We start from the raw sequence: 17293 nt of genomic DNA, 5'->3' as shown, positions 1-17293 counted from the left end.
AAGCATTTGAAATGATTAGAAATATATTTGTATCAATTTAAATTAGCTTATATTTTAGTATCTCTGTACTTATAGGTATTAATTGGTAATCAATGCATAATGAGTTCAGTTGATTTTAATTTAACTAATGAGGCCTTCATTCAGTCCTGTCTTTTGGACCATTTTTCTGTGGTTTGCCATGCAGAATACCATCCCTAACAGATGCATGCCATCTTGGATCCATCTTTATGGATCTTTATTAATGAAGAAGGCCATATATACCATTCTTCTTATTTTATATTCAATTTTATATATTCCTTATTTATATATACTTAAAAGTGTTTGGCCTTCACAGATGAACTTTTTGTATTCTGGAAAGTTGATGAGAAACATCTGAAATATATCACATATTTTACTCAGGGAAAACATAGGTATCATAATTGAAAAAGCAAATTATCAATAAAAAGGATTGAGTCTCTAGTATTTATTAGTTCAATGTAATGATCTTTTTACTGGCTATGTTACCAAATATCTTACTTACTTTCTATGTCTGATGACTTCCCAAGATTTTCCTTCCAACATGCCACCAATCAACATAGCTATGTTAGTTTCCCCTTTTCAGTAGTTTCAGTTAACTGCAGTCAATTGTCTAAAAATAGGTGATTACAGTAAAATGTGATATTTTGAGATACAGAGAGCTCACAGTCATGTAACTTTATTAGAGTCTATTGTTATAACTGTTACTTTTTATTATTAATGGTTACTATTGTTAATCTCTTACTGTTTCTAATGTATAAGTTAAACTTTATCAAAGGTATGCATGTATAGGAAAAAACATAGTACATATAGTGTTCTGTACTATACTTCGTATGGATCAGGCATCCACAGGGAGTCTTGGAATGTATCTCTCAATGATAAGAGGGACTACTGCACAATGTCCACTTCTTCCTTTAGAGGAATTCATTTGGAAAACTTATGTACTTTTTCTATGAGAGAAAATGGCTATTTATACTTCAGTATCCAGGAACCTGGGCTCTCCAACCATGCCACTATTAGCAAATCACTGTTACCAGCTGAGGAAAGAAACATGTCTAAATTATAAATTGCAAATAGCTGAATATTCTTTGATACCAATGAGTCTCTGGAATATCCTACCATGTGTAAAAAAAAAATTATCTTGGACAGTGGAGGAGGCAGACCTCAATACAAAAATTGGGGACTAATTTTTATAATTAACAAGCACTTTCACATATTTTCTCATTTGATGAGGTAGGTGAGGTAAATATTATTATTATACATAGGAAATAAGACTGGGAAGGGATAGAGAAAACATTTCAACTCAAGTCATCTGATTCCAATTCACTTGCATTTTCTGTCACATTACCTTAGTTCTCATATATGAAAGCTTTTCTATTAAATGGCTAAAATATTAGAGATAGAAGGACTTTAGTGTTCTTCCTGTTATCAGTATCCCCCACTTCCATTTTTTAGACAGGGAAAATGAATGGAAGAGAGTTTAGGATTAACCCTAGGTCTACCCCCAGACTAGGACTAGGGCTGGAAAAGGTGACCTGTGCCTGTCTAGCACTTTGGAAGGCCCATGCAGGAGAATCACTTAGGCCAAGAGTTTTAAGACCAACCTCAACAACATAGTAAGACACTATCTTTACAAAAAATAGAAAAATTAGCCATGCGTGGGGGTGTATACCTATAGTCCCCCATACCTGGAAGGCTGAGGCAGGAGGATATCAGAAGTTTAATGTTGCAGTGATCTATGATGATGCCATTTCAGTGAGACCCTGTTTGAATCCCCCCAACCCCCAAAATCTAGGACTAGAATTCCAGAACTTTTTGGTCTAGTTCCAGTGGTCTTTGCATTATAGTACACTACCTTAATGTTTCCTGAAGTCCTGTACCATTTTCTTTAGTTGTATGTTCTTCAGTTACTAAAGTAAATAAATTATTGAGTAGACTTTGGGTTGGTAAATACAAATAATCTCCATTTGCTGCTCTTCTTAATTTTACTTTTTTAAGTTATAAATGAAGCCATTTGTACCCAGGATAACTTTTTCATAATGTAGGCATCTCCCATAAACATTCTGGAATGTCCTATGGGAAGAGGAAAAGAAAAGAGTATGATTCACTTGTGTTGAGATAGCTGAGAAGAGAGGTTGAGGGTAGTTACCGTGTTTCCCTGAAAGTAAGACACTGTCTTATATTTATTTTTTCTCAAGAAGACACACTAGGGCTGATTTTCAGGGGATGTTTTCCTCTCTGCGCCAAAGTGTATAGCCACACTCATCACTAGGTCTTAATATTGGAGTAGGGCTTATATTTAACAAATGCATAGAAATCCTGCTAGGGCTTATTTTTTGGGTAGGTCTTATTTTCGGGGAAACATGTTAGTTACTCATTTCCATTTCCTTCTGTGTCCACCAGTATAAATAGCACCTTAGAGGTATTCTTCCCTTTCTACCCTGGGAGCACCCCTGATTGATTTCCCTGGAATTTAGGCTTAGAAAGATAATTAAGATCAAACAAGAATTCAGTGACCAAGCTTTTTCTTTATAAGATATCTAAATTATTATTTTAAGTGGTAACAGAGGTTGAATAGGGATGTTAATTATACATAACCGGGAACAGTAATTCTCCTTGCCTGATGGACAGCTCAGTTCAACAGAGTGTTGGCTTTTGCCTGATTCTCCAGTACAAGCAAATGTTTGATTTTCTTTCCCCACTGGGGCTCCTTTGAGCATAGTTGTGCTCCCAAACCCCTCATGTACTCAGCCAGCAGTTATCATGACACAGAGACTTCTCTCCTTAAAAACTGTGTTCATCTCTTAACTCCACACAGTTGATCTTCTTTCTGTCATCTCTCTTCTCTAACCAAATACCAGCTCTTCTTCCCACTCTTTAAGTTTCACATGTTTTTATTAGCACCTATATTTTAACCCCCACTCTAATACTTACAACACTTTCTAGGCATAGAAGACTTCTAATTCATTTACAAAGTGTTCGCTCATTCCTTCACAAAATTTCTACTTGAATTTATTTTAACCTTGTCCCAATGAAATATCACTTAGTTGAATTAACAAAACATATATGAAACCTAGAGTGGTGGTCCCCAACCTTTTTGGTACCAGGGACCATTTTCATGGAAGATAATTTTTCCACAGATGAATGGGGGCATTAGATTCTTATAGGAAGTGTGCAACCTAAACCCCTTGCATGTGCAAATTACAGTTTGTGATCCTATTAGAATATAATGCCACTATTGATCTGACAGGAGATAGGAGGCAAAAGTCAGGCAGTAATGTGAGTGATGGGGAGCTGCTATAAATACAGATGAAGCTTCCCTCATTCACCCACCGCTTACCTTTTGCTGTGCAGCTCACTTCCTAACTGACCACTGGTCTGTGGCCTGGGGGTTATGGACCACAGCCCTAGAAAAAAGAAAGGTCAGTAAGTTGGAAAACAATCTAAGGGTATAAATTTTTTAAATTTCCAGAGTGCTCAGGGACCTGATTTTTAATAGAGCTAAAACCTCAAGCAAACCGAGATTTCTGTCAGTCTTTAACAAAGACATTGACTCAGTTCTGAAACAGGTCCTCAAAAGAGAGATGTGTCAGTAGCTTTTGGTCTAGCATCAGAACCTTTTTAAAATTCCTCTCTTCCTACATCATTTTTTTCTATTTTACTGAATTGGAAAATGAAATAAAAATGTCTACAACATTGAAACAGATTATACTGTTAGCTTCTCACTTGATAATATGACCTGTCATTCTATCATAGAAAGAAATTAAGTTCTTCTGGCATATTTGGCTCTTCCGATACTATATTGGTTGTTTTCCAGTATCTTATGTGCTTCTAGGTGTTGCTAATTGATTGCTTAATTTGTTATTTCATATTCCCAGGTTAAACTAAGCTGTCTAATTACCAAAATCATTTCCCCTTTGCTTTAAAGATAGGTATTTTTTCCCTTTTCCAGTCTCCAGTGACATTTTCCCACTCTTTTAAGATGGTGAAAGCAGAGAGAAATAGTTTAAATGAGTGGGATGGAAAGAAATTAAAAAAAAAAAAACAACAAAAAAATTCTCTTTTCCTTTTATAGTAGTTACTTTGCCCATGTGACCCATTTTTTTCTGTGTTGACACTTATAAACATTTGACTAAAATTTTAATTCATTTTTGAACATCTTAAATTTTAAATAAACTATCCCTTCAAGAAAAATGCCTATAAGCCTGTAATCCTAGCACTCTGGGGGGCCAAGGTGGGAGGGTTGCTTGAGGTCAGGATTTTGAGACCAGCCTGAGCAACATAGTGAGACCTTGTAACTATAAAAAATTAGCCAGGCGTAGTGATGGAAGCCTGCCTGTAGCCCAAGCTATTTGGGAGGCTGAGGATTGCTGTAGCCCAGGAGCTAGAGGTTGCAGTGAGCTATGATGATGCCACCGTACTCTAACCCAGGCAACAGAACAAGACCTTGTGTTATACAAACAAACAAACAAAACAGGGAAGGAAGGAAGAGAGGAGGGAGGGATGGAGGGTTACAATGTATTTCTTAGAGGCTGAATATCTAATTCCATAATTCTCAGTCACAGACATTTCTATTTATACTAAGCTTTGCAAGCTGAAGAATTTTCTTGCTATTATTCAGTATTTAAATGAGGTTGGTTTACTTAGTATGGTGCCTTAATATGATTATTGGATGCTGGGATTATAATCAAAAGAATTTTAAGTAAATAATGAAACATCAGACTTACTTGAATCTATAAATTATCCTTAAAAATGACCATTAAAAAAATTTTACCTAGGCTCGGCGCCTGTGGCTCAAGCGGCTAAGGCGCCAGCCACATACACCTAAGGTGGCGGATTCGAATCCCCAGCCTGGGCCCGCCAAACAACAATGACGGCTGCAACCAAAAAATGGCCAGGCGTTGTGGCGGGCGCCTGTGGTCCCAGCTACTTGGGAGGTGGAGGCAGGAGACTCACTTGAGCCCAGGAGTTGGAGGTTGCTGTGAGCGTGATGCCTTGGCACTCTACCCAGGGGAATAGCTTGAGGCTCGGTCTCAAAAAAAAAAAAAAAAAATATTTTTACCTAAAGCTATAATCAACAGTTGGATTGTATGGAAATGATCAGGTTCTAGTGGATGTTTCTGTGCTCTGGAGTACTGAAGATAGTAGGCCAAATTATTTAAGCATTGTCACCGATGTTATATATAATGAACGCTTTATATTTATTGTCTACATGTGGTTTGTTATCAAGAGGAAAATGTTTTAAATAGTAATATTAACACAGATATTTTATCAAATAAAATGGAATTTTCACTTTTTGAATCTTTGAGATAAATATATTCCAAAGAAATGTCCCATTTGTGGCTGGTCATTTTAGCCTGTGCTGCTGGATAGCTCAGGTATAGAAAAAGGCCACTCTTTGCAGCCATGTGGATGAAAAATTTTGCAAAATACCAGATTCTAATTTATATTACTTCCAACTGAATCAAGAAGACTTTGTCCGGCTGGGTGCAATGGCTCACGCCTTTAATCCTAGCACTCTGGGAGGCTAAGGCTGGTGTATTGATTGCCTGAGCTCACAGGCTCAAGACCAGCTTGAGCTCAGAGTGTGACCTTGTCTCTAAAAAAATAGCTAGGCATTGTGACTGGTGCCTGTAATCCCAGCTCCTAGAGAGGCTGATTCTCTTCTTTAAAGAGAATTGCTTGAGCCCAAGAGTTTGAGGTTGCCGTGAGGTAAGATACCATGGCACTCTATTGAGGGTCACAAAATGAGACTCTGTCTCAAAAAAAAAAAGACTTTGTGAAGATTGTGAAAATTATGAAGAGAGAGATGGCCATCCGGCCATCCCCTCAGTTTACAAGTCAAATTTACTGAAATTGGAAAATTCAAAGCGGAAATTGTAACTATTGTCAAACAAAGAAATAATAGATTAAGCAAATATACATTTGTAAGTGTGTTTGAATGTGTTTATATGTTACAGTTCACAGAAAAGAGAGACCTTAAAGTTTTTATGTATCAGTGAACACAAGTGACTAAAATAAACATTCTACCTGTATCCTCCAACTGGCAAAATGAAAGCTAATCCACAAGACTGATTTAAATCTGGTCTAATCTAAATGCCAAATAGCAGTGAGGACCACCTCTTACTCTTAGAGCAGTGGTTCTCAACCTTCCTAATGCCGTGGTCCTTTAGTACAGTTCCTGTGGGTTACAACCTACAGGTTGAGAACTGCTGCTCTTAGAGGGATACATAATCTTTTGCCTTCCATTTTGGGTGATCTCACATTCTGAGAATTTGTTTTATTTTTCTTTAGAATACTAAAAATAGCTGAATATAGTTATTAAATATATGAATTTAGGTAGATGCAAAATTTCTCCCAGGATTTACTGAGCTAGTCATGCTATCATTGTTGTTATTATTATTATTTTATATTTTGAGACAGTGTCTCAAGCTATTGCCCTGGGTAGAGGGCAGGTGCCCGCCACAATACCCAGCTATTTTTCTGTTGCAGTTGTCATTGTTGCTTTAGCTGGCCTGGGCCAGATATGAACCCGCCAGCTTCTGTATATGTGGCTGGCACCCTACCCACTGAGCTACAGGCACTCCCGTCATGTCATTATTAAATGATCTCTCAAATTAGTTTTGAAAGCATGTTTGGAAATTGAGCAGCACATCATAGATAGGAAATCGTCATACTTTCCCAATATATGGAATGCTATGTCTAGTTGAATTATAAAGTTGCGAGTGTTGAAATTTTGCTACAGTAGTTGAAGGCTCTGACATTTCTATAGTATCTAACTGCAAGTTCATTGAAAGCACTGCTTTTTGTCATGGTGCAAACATAACTCACTGCAACCTGGAATGCCTGGCCTCAACTGATCCTCCTATCTCTCAGCTTCCTGAATAGGTGGGATTATAGGTACATGCCATCACACTCATTTTTATTTTTGGTAAAGATGGAATCTCTTCATGTTGCCCAGGCTGGTCTCAAACTTTAAGTAGTCTTTAAAGTCTTTAAGTCTCCTGGCTTTAAGTAGTCCTTCCCCCTCAGCCTCCCAAAATGCTGGGATTATAGGCATGAGCCTCTGTACCCAGCCTGCCATAGTATTTTGTGTTCATAGTGAATCCAGTTATGTTTGAACTTTGTTATTTATTTTTCACATTAGGGAATCTATGCTCAGTAAAAGCATAATGATAATTATTTCTTTTTCTTTTCTTTTCTTTTCTTTCTTTTTTTTTTTTTTTTGGAGGCAGATTATCGCTCTGTCTCCCTGGGTAGAGTGCCCTGGCACCATAGCTCTCAGCAACCTCAGACTGCTGGGCTCAAGAGATCCTCTTGCCTCAGCCTCCCCAGTAGCTGGGATTATAGGCATATGGCACAATGCTAGGCTAATTTTTCTTTCTTTTTTTTTTTTTCTGAGAGAGGGTCTTACTCTTGTTTGCCTGGTCTTGAACTCCTGTGCTTAAGCCACTTCCTCAGCCTCCCAGAGTGCCAAGATTACAGACCTGAGCCACCATGCCTGGCCATGATAATTATTTCTATCATAATTTAAATAAAGGAATGCTTTCTCCTCAATAAAAGTAAATTTCAAAATAATTGTTTTTCCTCTTGCAGACTGTTCAGTCCTTAGTAGTTTACAGCATGTGGTCTCTTTATCAAGGAGTGAACATAAGGCAAGCCCCTGGAGCACTATTTCATCACCTCTCATTTGGTACCCTCCCTAGATGATGATCTTCTAAAATTTTTAAATGATAATATTACATAATAGTTGTTGAAACAAATTAGAAGTAGAAATTTATGTAATCAGATTTGAAGGATTTGTTTGATGGTTGAACAACTTTGCTGTTCTGTTTTAGTTGGCTTACAAGTACCTTTCAATAGATTACAAACTTCACATGATGACTTTTAGAATTGCTTCCTTTTCCAGCCCTATAAAATACATTTTAAGCCCTTGAAGCTGTAAATATAAAATTGAGAAGACTTTGGCAGTATGTTGTTAGAGTACCTGTAAACAGGAAGATTGTATTTTCATAAGGGAAGAGGAAAAAGGAAAAAACTCTTAGAATCTAATTTAGCACGTTGGCATAAAGATTTTCAGATCATTTATTCAAATGGTAGCTCCAGAATCAACGTTAAAGTTCTGCTTCTTTGTGATCAACAGGGCTTTCAGCTTCCTAGGGTCAAGAGCTGTACTTAATGCATGTGAATAATAAACTTATGCAAAATAAAAGAGAATTTCACGCTTGGGAGGAAAAGAAGTTTATGTGCTTTTACCCTTACCTAAAGAACACCATCCATTAAAGTAATACAGACTGAAAGGACTTTTTTCCTGCTTTCATTTTAGAAAATTGACTTTCAAAAACTTAAGATTTCCCATATACTATTTAAAAACTTTTGTGAGACTGCTCAATAGCTACATTATAATCTTTTATTTCTAAAGGATTACATGTTTCTCTCTCTAAAAGGAGAGCTAAAGCCAGAGTTGACTAATCTTTTACCTGTAAAATATGCATATTTATGAAAAAAGTGGATGCATTTGAAAAATTGCATGTATTTATATGCTCCTATTTACTCGTCACTATGGCAACCAGCACACTGCCTAGTATTTATGTTGTCTAAGATTCACAGCACCTTTTCAAGGAAATAAATATGCCAAAACCTTGTATTGTATTTACTTTAGTGTTTAGAAAAATATTTATTCGAATACATATTTTCAAAGAAAAATAGCAATAAATAATGTAAACTTTAGCCTGGCTCAAATGGTACTTTTTCCTGTAGTATGCTTTTAAAATTCAAATCATTACATTTATTCTCTTTTCTTTTCCTTGCTATATATGTAAACATCAGAATATTGAATAGAAATAATGAATATTTTAAAACTCATGCATTAATCTTGAAATGTAGTCTCTTGATATTTCTTTATTTATGACTTACTATTTTGATTCATAGAATACTTCTAAAAATATGAAACATGAACATTTAAACTAAATATTTAATGCTAACTACATAAATCAGAAAATGTAAAGAGTTTGCCTTTATGATTAAAAATGATTTTGACACCTATGAACAAAAGATTTCTATTTTGTATTTGGAATGAAAGGCATAGTTGCTATTATTTTTCTTAATTTAATTATTTAATCATTTTCCAACATGTGTGATGCATACACAGAATTTTTTTTAGTGCTAAACATCAGAGTGGAAATTGTGAAGCATAAAATCAGACATGTTTCATGTCAGGTATTACCTGTTAAGAAAAACTGCAATGCAGCATTTAAGTACAACAGAACAGTGAGCATATTGTCTCTGATACTTGTAAACAGGATGGATCTACAGTTTCACAGTTTATGTTGACAGTATCTTTGTGGGAAATGTAATTATCAAATGAATTATAACTTGTCTTAGCATTAAGAATATTAATAGTAATTTTAATTACCTTTTTCAAGATAATTGGATATTTTCTCGTAAGTATATGGGAAAAAGAGACATCAGGCTAATTAGGTATTTTAAATGTAGTTATCTTTAAACTATCTAGACATTTAACATATATTCTATATTTTAGGAATTTTTCTTCCATTAGATATTTTTCTAAATAGACTTAAAAGAATTATAATCTATAAAGTCTCAATGATTATTGCTTGATATTCCTCCTTGAGTATTGATTAATATACTTAAAAATTGAATAATGGTAATTTAAAAAATTAAATGTTCGCTATCAATTAAAACATTCTAAAATTGGCAGAGTTAAGAAATAATATTTTGCTCTACTAATGAGTGCTGTTAGATGGGTTTTCAGATGATAATTCTTATACTTTTAGAAATTTATCCATTTGCAAAAAGCATTTCAATTTGGAGATATACATCAACAGCCTTAAAATTGTTAATACACTTTGACCCAGAAGTTTCACTTCTAGAACCTAATAAACTATTTATTGGCATGGTTAAAGTGTATACATAAGAACCATAGGATTATTTACAGTAAGAACTAACTAGAATATTAAGCAGGTAATAAAAAATTATGTTTTCCACAAATATTTAATAATATAGGAATATTCTCATTAAGTGAACACAGCTCTAATAAACTGTATATTTAATATGGTCACATTTTTGTTTAAAGAAAACACTGTAAAATCATAGATGAAAGTCTAAAAACAAAAATATAATTATATCTAATTCCAAGAACAAGAGCTTGTAGGGCATTTTTAATATATATATATTTCATCTGATCTTAATATAGGCATTTCTGCAACTCTAGTTATCATTGAAATCGTTTTTAATGAGATGATTAAAATCGTGTTTACATTCATTATGATAGTTCACCATTGAATCCATTGTCTTTTTTTAAAGTCTAGAAATATTTTGTATTCAGTAAATAATTTGTTGTTTAAATGGATGGATGATAGGCTCAGCAATTAACAATGTGGGAAAGTGGTTTTACAGAAAACATATTTGGATGGCCACAAAGATACCTTGTTTATATTTAAGTAACTTGATTTGTGTATCTTCACAGTGGACGACAGGATAATAAAGTGATAAGAATATTCAAGAACTGCTTTGCTAACCAAGGTCTGGTAGCATAGAGTAAACCAGATAGTTAGATTTATCCTGGGACATTGAATTTGTATAGTTGTTCAATTATAGTAATTAAATCACCATTGAAAGTCCAATAGTAAAAATAACTTATCTAAGAAACTAGAACTCCAGTCTTTAACCTCCTTACTTTTTTCCCCAATTAGCTAGATTTTCATAAAATACCTGAAGGTCTGACCATGGGGTATAATGGCTTTCCCCGTGGTATGGAAACGTTTCAGCATTTGGTAGAAAGTAAGTAGTAATTAAATAAGTGAGACCATGTTGGGTGGCAGGAAATATGGTATTCTGCGGCTGGAATGCTGTATTAATCTTTAAGGAACAGCTATACACTCTGGCTTGGTGGAATATGGCCAAAAACTCTTCCTAAGGGTTTCCAAAGATGTGGTTTCTGGTATCTATGAATGTTGCCATTTAAAACTATTACATCAATCTTTTAAGTGTATCTGATACATTACATATGATTTGTTAAAAAATACTTTTTTAAGAACATTTCAAACATATACAAAAGGAAAAATAGTTAAACAAACCCTCATGTACTCCTTGCTCAAGTTAAGCAACCATCAACTTTCTGCAATTCTTACCTATACTTTCTTTCCTTTTTCTGTCAGAGTATTTTCTTTTTATTTCCCTGCCTCAGGTTTATTTGTACAAATAGCACAGGAGGACCCCAGCCCCATATAGACAGCAGCCTAGAGGTCACACCAGTCCTTTTGTCCTCATGGCAGACAGATGCCTCTACTCTGGAGCTTTTGTGGGGCCCTGGGCACCTTTGGGAGCCTGAGCTGGAACTGAAGCTGGAGCTGCAGATGAAGCAGCAGATTGGGCCTTCATTTGATCCTTGGCCTTGGCCTTTGGCTGGCAGAGCCTGAGACCCTTGGCAATGCGTGCACAAGCACGCCTCCCAAGCTTGGGGTGGGCAATGTAGGTAAGTCTACTGAGTTTACGGCTGGCACCCTTTGGAATCTTGGTCTTAACCTCCTTGGGCTTTACAAGGGCCTTAATAGCTTCAGCATGTGCACTCACAGCCTTGGCATTGTTGGCCTGCATCTTCTTCAGGCCCTTCTTGTTGTGCTTCTTGGCAAAGCACATGTTCCTCAGGAACTTGGGATCTACCTCCTTAAGAGATTCATATCTTTGCGATCGGGGTTTCTTGATGCCATTTCTGTGGCACTTTCAGGACTGGTTGTGTGTGGTGTGGTTCTTGGACTTGGCCATGTCTGCACCGCGACCCACAACTGCCTTAGCGCCTACGACCTGAAGCCTGTCAGAGTATTGTCAACCATATTTTACTCACAAATACTTTGCTTTGTATCTCTAACAGCTGAGTTAAATCCTAATGATATCATTTATTCATACTCAATAAAATAATTTCCTTAATATCAAGTAGTACACAGTTCATGTTTAGGTCACAATTGTCTTAATAAACGTATATCTTATGAAAGTTGGTTTGTTCAAAGTAGCATCTAAATAAGGTTTATGCATTGCATTTGGTTTATATAGTATTATTAGTATTCCTAAGACTCATAATTTGTAAAATTTCTTCTCTATTCCTTGCCATGTCATTTTACATGTTTCTCTACTTCCCATATTTCTCATAACAAGAAGATAGATCTAGAAACTTGACTAGATGCAATGTTTATGATGAGAATGCTTCATAGGTAGTCCTGTGTTCACAATTCCTGGATAATTACAAAGGTAAAACAATTTCTGGTTGTCCTTTTTTTATGGCATTAATATGGAGTCTGTCTGATAAACTCATCTAAGTTTCCCATTGCCCCATTATTCATTGATGACAAATATTACCTGAGGAAATGTTACCTGAATTCATGATGTCACTGTGGTCATTTTTGTTCCTTCTACATTTATTGCCTATGATTCTTCTACAAAGATTTTTCTCTCATCATCTCTTTGTTTATCCTGAATTATAGCTTATGCAGGAAAAGTAGTTTGTTTTCTTTTTCCAGAACAGTAATATGGTGCCCCAGTAATCTCCAAGAATAAATAATGATAATTCTTTTTTAAAATTTTATTCTGATAGTATTAGATACTGATGGGTCTTTATATGTTTGGTGTTTTAATCCTTTACATTTATTTTTCTGCAGAATCTCTCATTTGGGGGCAATGAAATTCCCTTCAAGTTGGCTCTTATTTGCTTTTGACATGCCCATCTTAAAGAGGGTGTGTTAGAGTTCTGCTGGGAAAGAAAACCAAAAGGATGTGTGTGAACACATACCACACTCACATATCTACCATGTGTGTGTGTTTGTCCGTCCATAATCATCTACTATTGCTTGTTTTTAAGCATGACTAGGTGTCACACACTCATTTGTTAATTTCTGGCCCCAGACATGAATTTTATGGTGATTTAAAAACATTATAAGCTCTACTTCAGCAGTTGTAAATTTTACTTCCTCTCCTTTTCTCCTAATATTTTTACTCCATTTCTTTCATGGAATTTTGTCTTTTATTTATTTATTTATTTTATTTATCTTTGTTTTTTATTTATTTTTATTTATTTTTATTAAATCATAGCTGTGTGCATTAATGCAGTCATGGGGTACAGTATGCTGGTTCTGTATACAATCTGAAATATTTTCATCAAACTGGTTAACATAGCCTTCATGTCATTTTCTTATTTTGTTAAGATATTTATATTCTACATTTAGAAAGATTCACATGTACCCTTGGTAAGATGAACTATAGATGTGATCCCACACCCTCCCTTCACCCATCATCCCTCCTCCCCTCCCTTCCTTCTCCCTTTTCCCCATATTCTTGGGCTATAATTGAGTTATAGCTTTCATATGGAATTTTGTCTTCTTTGATTGGAAGTTTTTTATAGGCCTCTCTGTCATATATAGCATGTTCTTATTTGACTAAGCTTTTTTTAAAATGTCATGTGATCATAAAGTTATAAGTATTGAAAAATTACTTCAGGACTGAGTGTTTATTATAATTATTAGAAGCATGCAATTATTCAAAGTATCATGAATATATTACCATTTTTGATACTTAATAAACATGAAAAGAAAATTGATGGGAGATATATATTGATAAGATTGGTGAGGATGCAGTTATAATTTCTTGATTAGAAGAATGGTGGAGCTGTCCTTTGGCTTGAGGTCCTGGAGTGGGCACAAAAGGAATACTTTTCTTTTATAAAATGAGAAATGGAGACTGTACAAGGATAAACTTTAATTAGGAAAGATGGCTTCTTGGGAAGATGCACTTTAGAAAAGCACATTTGTAGACGGCAAGGATCTGGAAATGATTTCCTTTAAAGTAGCCACACTTTCATGACTGTTAGAAAATCTCCACAAATTTGATAACTTGAAAACTGCCAACACTGTGATCTTCAGTAGCTCTTCAGAAACTAACATGTGTACCAAACACATCAACTTCATGAGGTGGGTACTATTCTTACCCTCCTTTTACAGATGAAGAAAGTGAAACACAGAGGTTATGTGACTTGGCGAAAGTGACCCAGCTAGTAAGTGGGCAGCAAGAAGGCAAACTTAGGCAATGTGGCTCCAAACTCATAACTCCTGTGTATGGGAATGCCTTTTGTAAAAAAGGATAAAAGAGCAGATCTAGGGGTTGGGCATGATACAGGAGCACATATTCATGTAAAATTTTAAGAAATAGGAAGTAAAGTAGGGTTTTTCAATGTGACAACAAAGAAACCATGCGTGTGTTAATAAAATATAAGGCAATGCCTTTATGTGTATTCTGTTAAGATATCATAGTATTTAGTGTCCATCAAATTAAAATTAACACATTTTTGTTCCTTTAATTCTCATGAACAATTAGTTATTTAATTAGCAATGTGCAGGATGTTATCTTCTGAAACTATTCTAGTCTGCATATTCTACTTAACCTGTGAAAACCTCTGCTTTTAGTGAGGCTAGCACTGTTTTTATAGTAACATTACAGAAGAATTTAATAGTGGTGATGATTTCACACTTACATAACTCATTCCACTAAGAATATCCTGAAACTATTTTGCAGAAAGAAAAAATAAAAATCTATACTCATCACTAATTACTTTTACTGAAAATTAGGATTATAGTCTGGCATAAGTAAAAAGTAACTATGTTTCAACAGTGATTTTTGAATAGTTGTGCAATTTTATTTTTTAATAGTTGGATTATATAACAAACACATCAGAACAGTCCATGAATTTTGTTCTACAAGGTGATTCATTCTGTAATCCAGAGATTTTCAACTGATGTGCCATGGCTCACTGGTGAGCCATGGCATGAGATGCCATCAGAGGATCATAGGTGTGCCTTGAAAACTTTTAAAGATCATTAAGTTATCTTTAAGAGAAGTTCAAAGTATAGTAAGCATATTCTTTTTTTTAACCCTTTTTTAAATCAACATAATTTAAGTGTGCCGCAGAAGTTTAATTATAGGTTCAAGTGTGCCATGAGATTAAAAAAAAAAGGTTGAAAAACACTGCTGTCATCAGTCATATAATTTTGCCTTGAGATACACAGCTGGATTTTTACTTACAGGCATTCCCCAGTTAGGAAAGACTCAACCTGTGAAAGAATTCACAGTGGTTGCTAAGGACAACTTAGAAGAGAACCTTGGTCCTCCTATTGTGAGAAGACTTAAAGGGGCAGGAGGAGTATGAATGGGCAACAGCCCCTTGGTCTCCAGTGAAAATACCAGAGGAGTGCTGAGTGGATCACTCTTATTAAACTTTTTTCTTTTTTTGGTTTATTCTTTTTAATTTCAGATTGACATGAGGGTACAAACCATTAGGTTATATAATTTGCACATGGCAGGCGAAAGTCAGAGTTGTAACTGTTTTGCATCCAGGCAGAGTACCATCTATCCATGGATTGTACCCAATGGGCAGGAAGGTATTTGATCTCCTCCTTTTGTCCTCCCTTCTTGAGTTTAACTTAGATTTTCTCTCGTCTGGGTCTGTGATTGTTAATCTCCTGGTTTCGAATTGGTATTGAGTATATGTGATGCTTGGAGAATATAAAACTTCTCTTATTAAATTATGAGGAGAGGAATATCTTTTATTTGATATAAATTCCAATTCACTTAACATTTCTTGAATGTTTACCATGTGCTAAGTGGTGTGCCAAATGCTTTCACTTTCACCATTTAATCCTCATAACCATGTGAATAACCCTGCTTTGCATATGAGGAAAGAAAGTGGAAGAGAAAGATATGGTCATTCCCTTATGTACTGTATGTATGAATTCCTTGATAATACTTGTAGGTATTGGTTATATTTCTTTTATTCTTCCATATGCTTACTTAGCAATTGTAGCATCATATTCTTTGAGCTTCTTGTTTCCCCTAGATTATCTAAGAAGCTTAGGGCTTAATTGTAGTTCATCAGGGAAGTCCTTCAGCTGGCCTCTCCCAAATGGGTAAGAGCCCTGGCATCAATTTGTCTGTTGATGCTTCTGGTCCTATTGATAATACTCCTTTTGCTATAGCTTCTTACTGACCCACGTCAACACTATTGATTCCATCATCTAACTGGCTCTATTGGTTCATGCTTCAGGAAAGTCTCTCTAGCCCCAATTCCAGCTCAGCTTTGCAAGCTGGCATGGTTTTTGAAAGAGGGTTTATTAGTTAGGGTTCTCCAGAGAAGCAGAACAAAAAGGATGTATGTGTGTGTGTGTGATGATGATTGCAAAGCAATATTTTAGTTAATGATGGACTACATACAGTAGTGGTCCCACAAGATTATAATGGGGCTGAAAATTCCTATTACCTAGTGATGTCATAGCTGTTGTAACATTGTAGCACATTACTTTTTCTATGTTTAGACACACAAATATTTATGATTATGTTATAATTGCCTGCAGCATTCAGTACAGTAAAATTCTATACAGGTTTGTAGCCTGTATAGAATTATAAGCTGGTGGGGGTTTGGGGGGAAACCTGCAGCTTCAAAGCCTTATTGGGCTATTTCATGATGTGATCCGGCCGAAGTTGCAGAGGTAAACTAGCAGTCAGAATGTCTTGGAAGAGGGGGTGGCTGTAGCTCTCTCTGGCATACAGCAACCCTAGTTTATTTCTTACTAACTTCTATACCCTAACAATAAAGCATTTTGCACGTACACACATAATCTTAAATTTACAATATAATAAAGTTACAGGAAAGTCACAAGACTTATTTATCTCTTTTTGCTTTAAAGAACAAAGTATCCATCTGTAAAGAACAGACATAATCTTTAACTTAGCACTACAAAACCTTATCTTGATTTACCACTACTCAGGTCTCTTCCAGGAAATTCCTGACCACACAAGCTGTTTTCAGTGCCTGCCTCCCACTAGATTAGTTTCTCTAATCTCTCCAGAGGGTCTTCAAAGGAATGTCCCTTCCTGTAGACCTTGAGATAGTTTCAATCAAGAACAAAGTTATGGCAGCCTTTAATGTGGCTCAGCTATATATGGCCCTCCAGATCCCCAAGTGCAGCCCACCATCCAAATCCAAACTTCACAGAACAAGTCCCTTTATTAAAAGTATTTGTTCTATAAAAATTGGCTTGAGTCAAAAGGCTCCACTCAAGGATCTTGAAGGCCAAATGTGGCCCCAAGGCCACAGGTTCCCCACCCTTGGTAGCTGTGTAGGTGTGTAGTAGGCTATACTATCTGGGTTTATGTGGATATTCTATGATGTTCAGACCATTAAATCACCTAATGGTGCATTCCTCAGAATGTATTCTTG

At 35.6% G+C, this 17293-nt stretch overlaps 1 pseudogene; it reads right to left on the bottom strand.

The window, feature by feature from the left end:
• Positions 1-11219: 11219 nt before the first annotated feature.
• LOC100961989 lies at positions 11220-11802 on the bottom strand (annotated as a pseudogene).
• Between the last annotated feature and the right edge of the window lie 5491 nt (positions 11803-17293).

This window comes from Otolemur garnettii, unplaced genomic scaffold, assembly GCF_000181295.1.
Source record: "Otolemur garnettii isolate 467f Iridium unplaced genomic scaffold, OtoGar3 scaffold00001, whole genome shotgun sequence".
In the NCBI taxonomy this organism is placed as follows: domain Eukaryota; kingdom Metazoa; phylum Chordata; class Mammalia; order Primates; family Galagidae; genus Otolemur; species Otolemur garnettii.
This window is presented reverse-complemented; position numbering and strand designations above follow the sequence as displayed.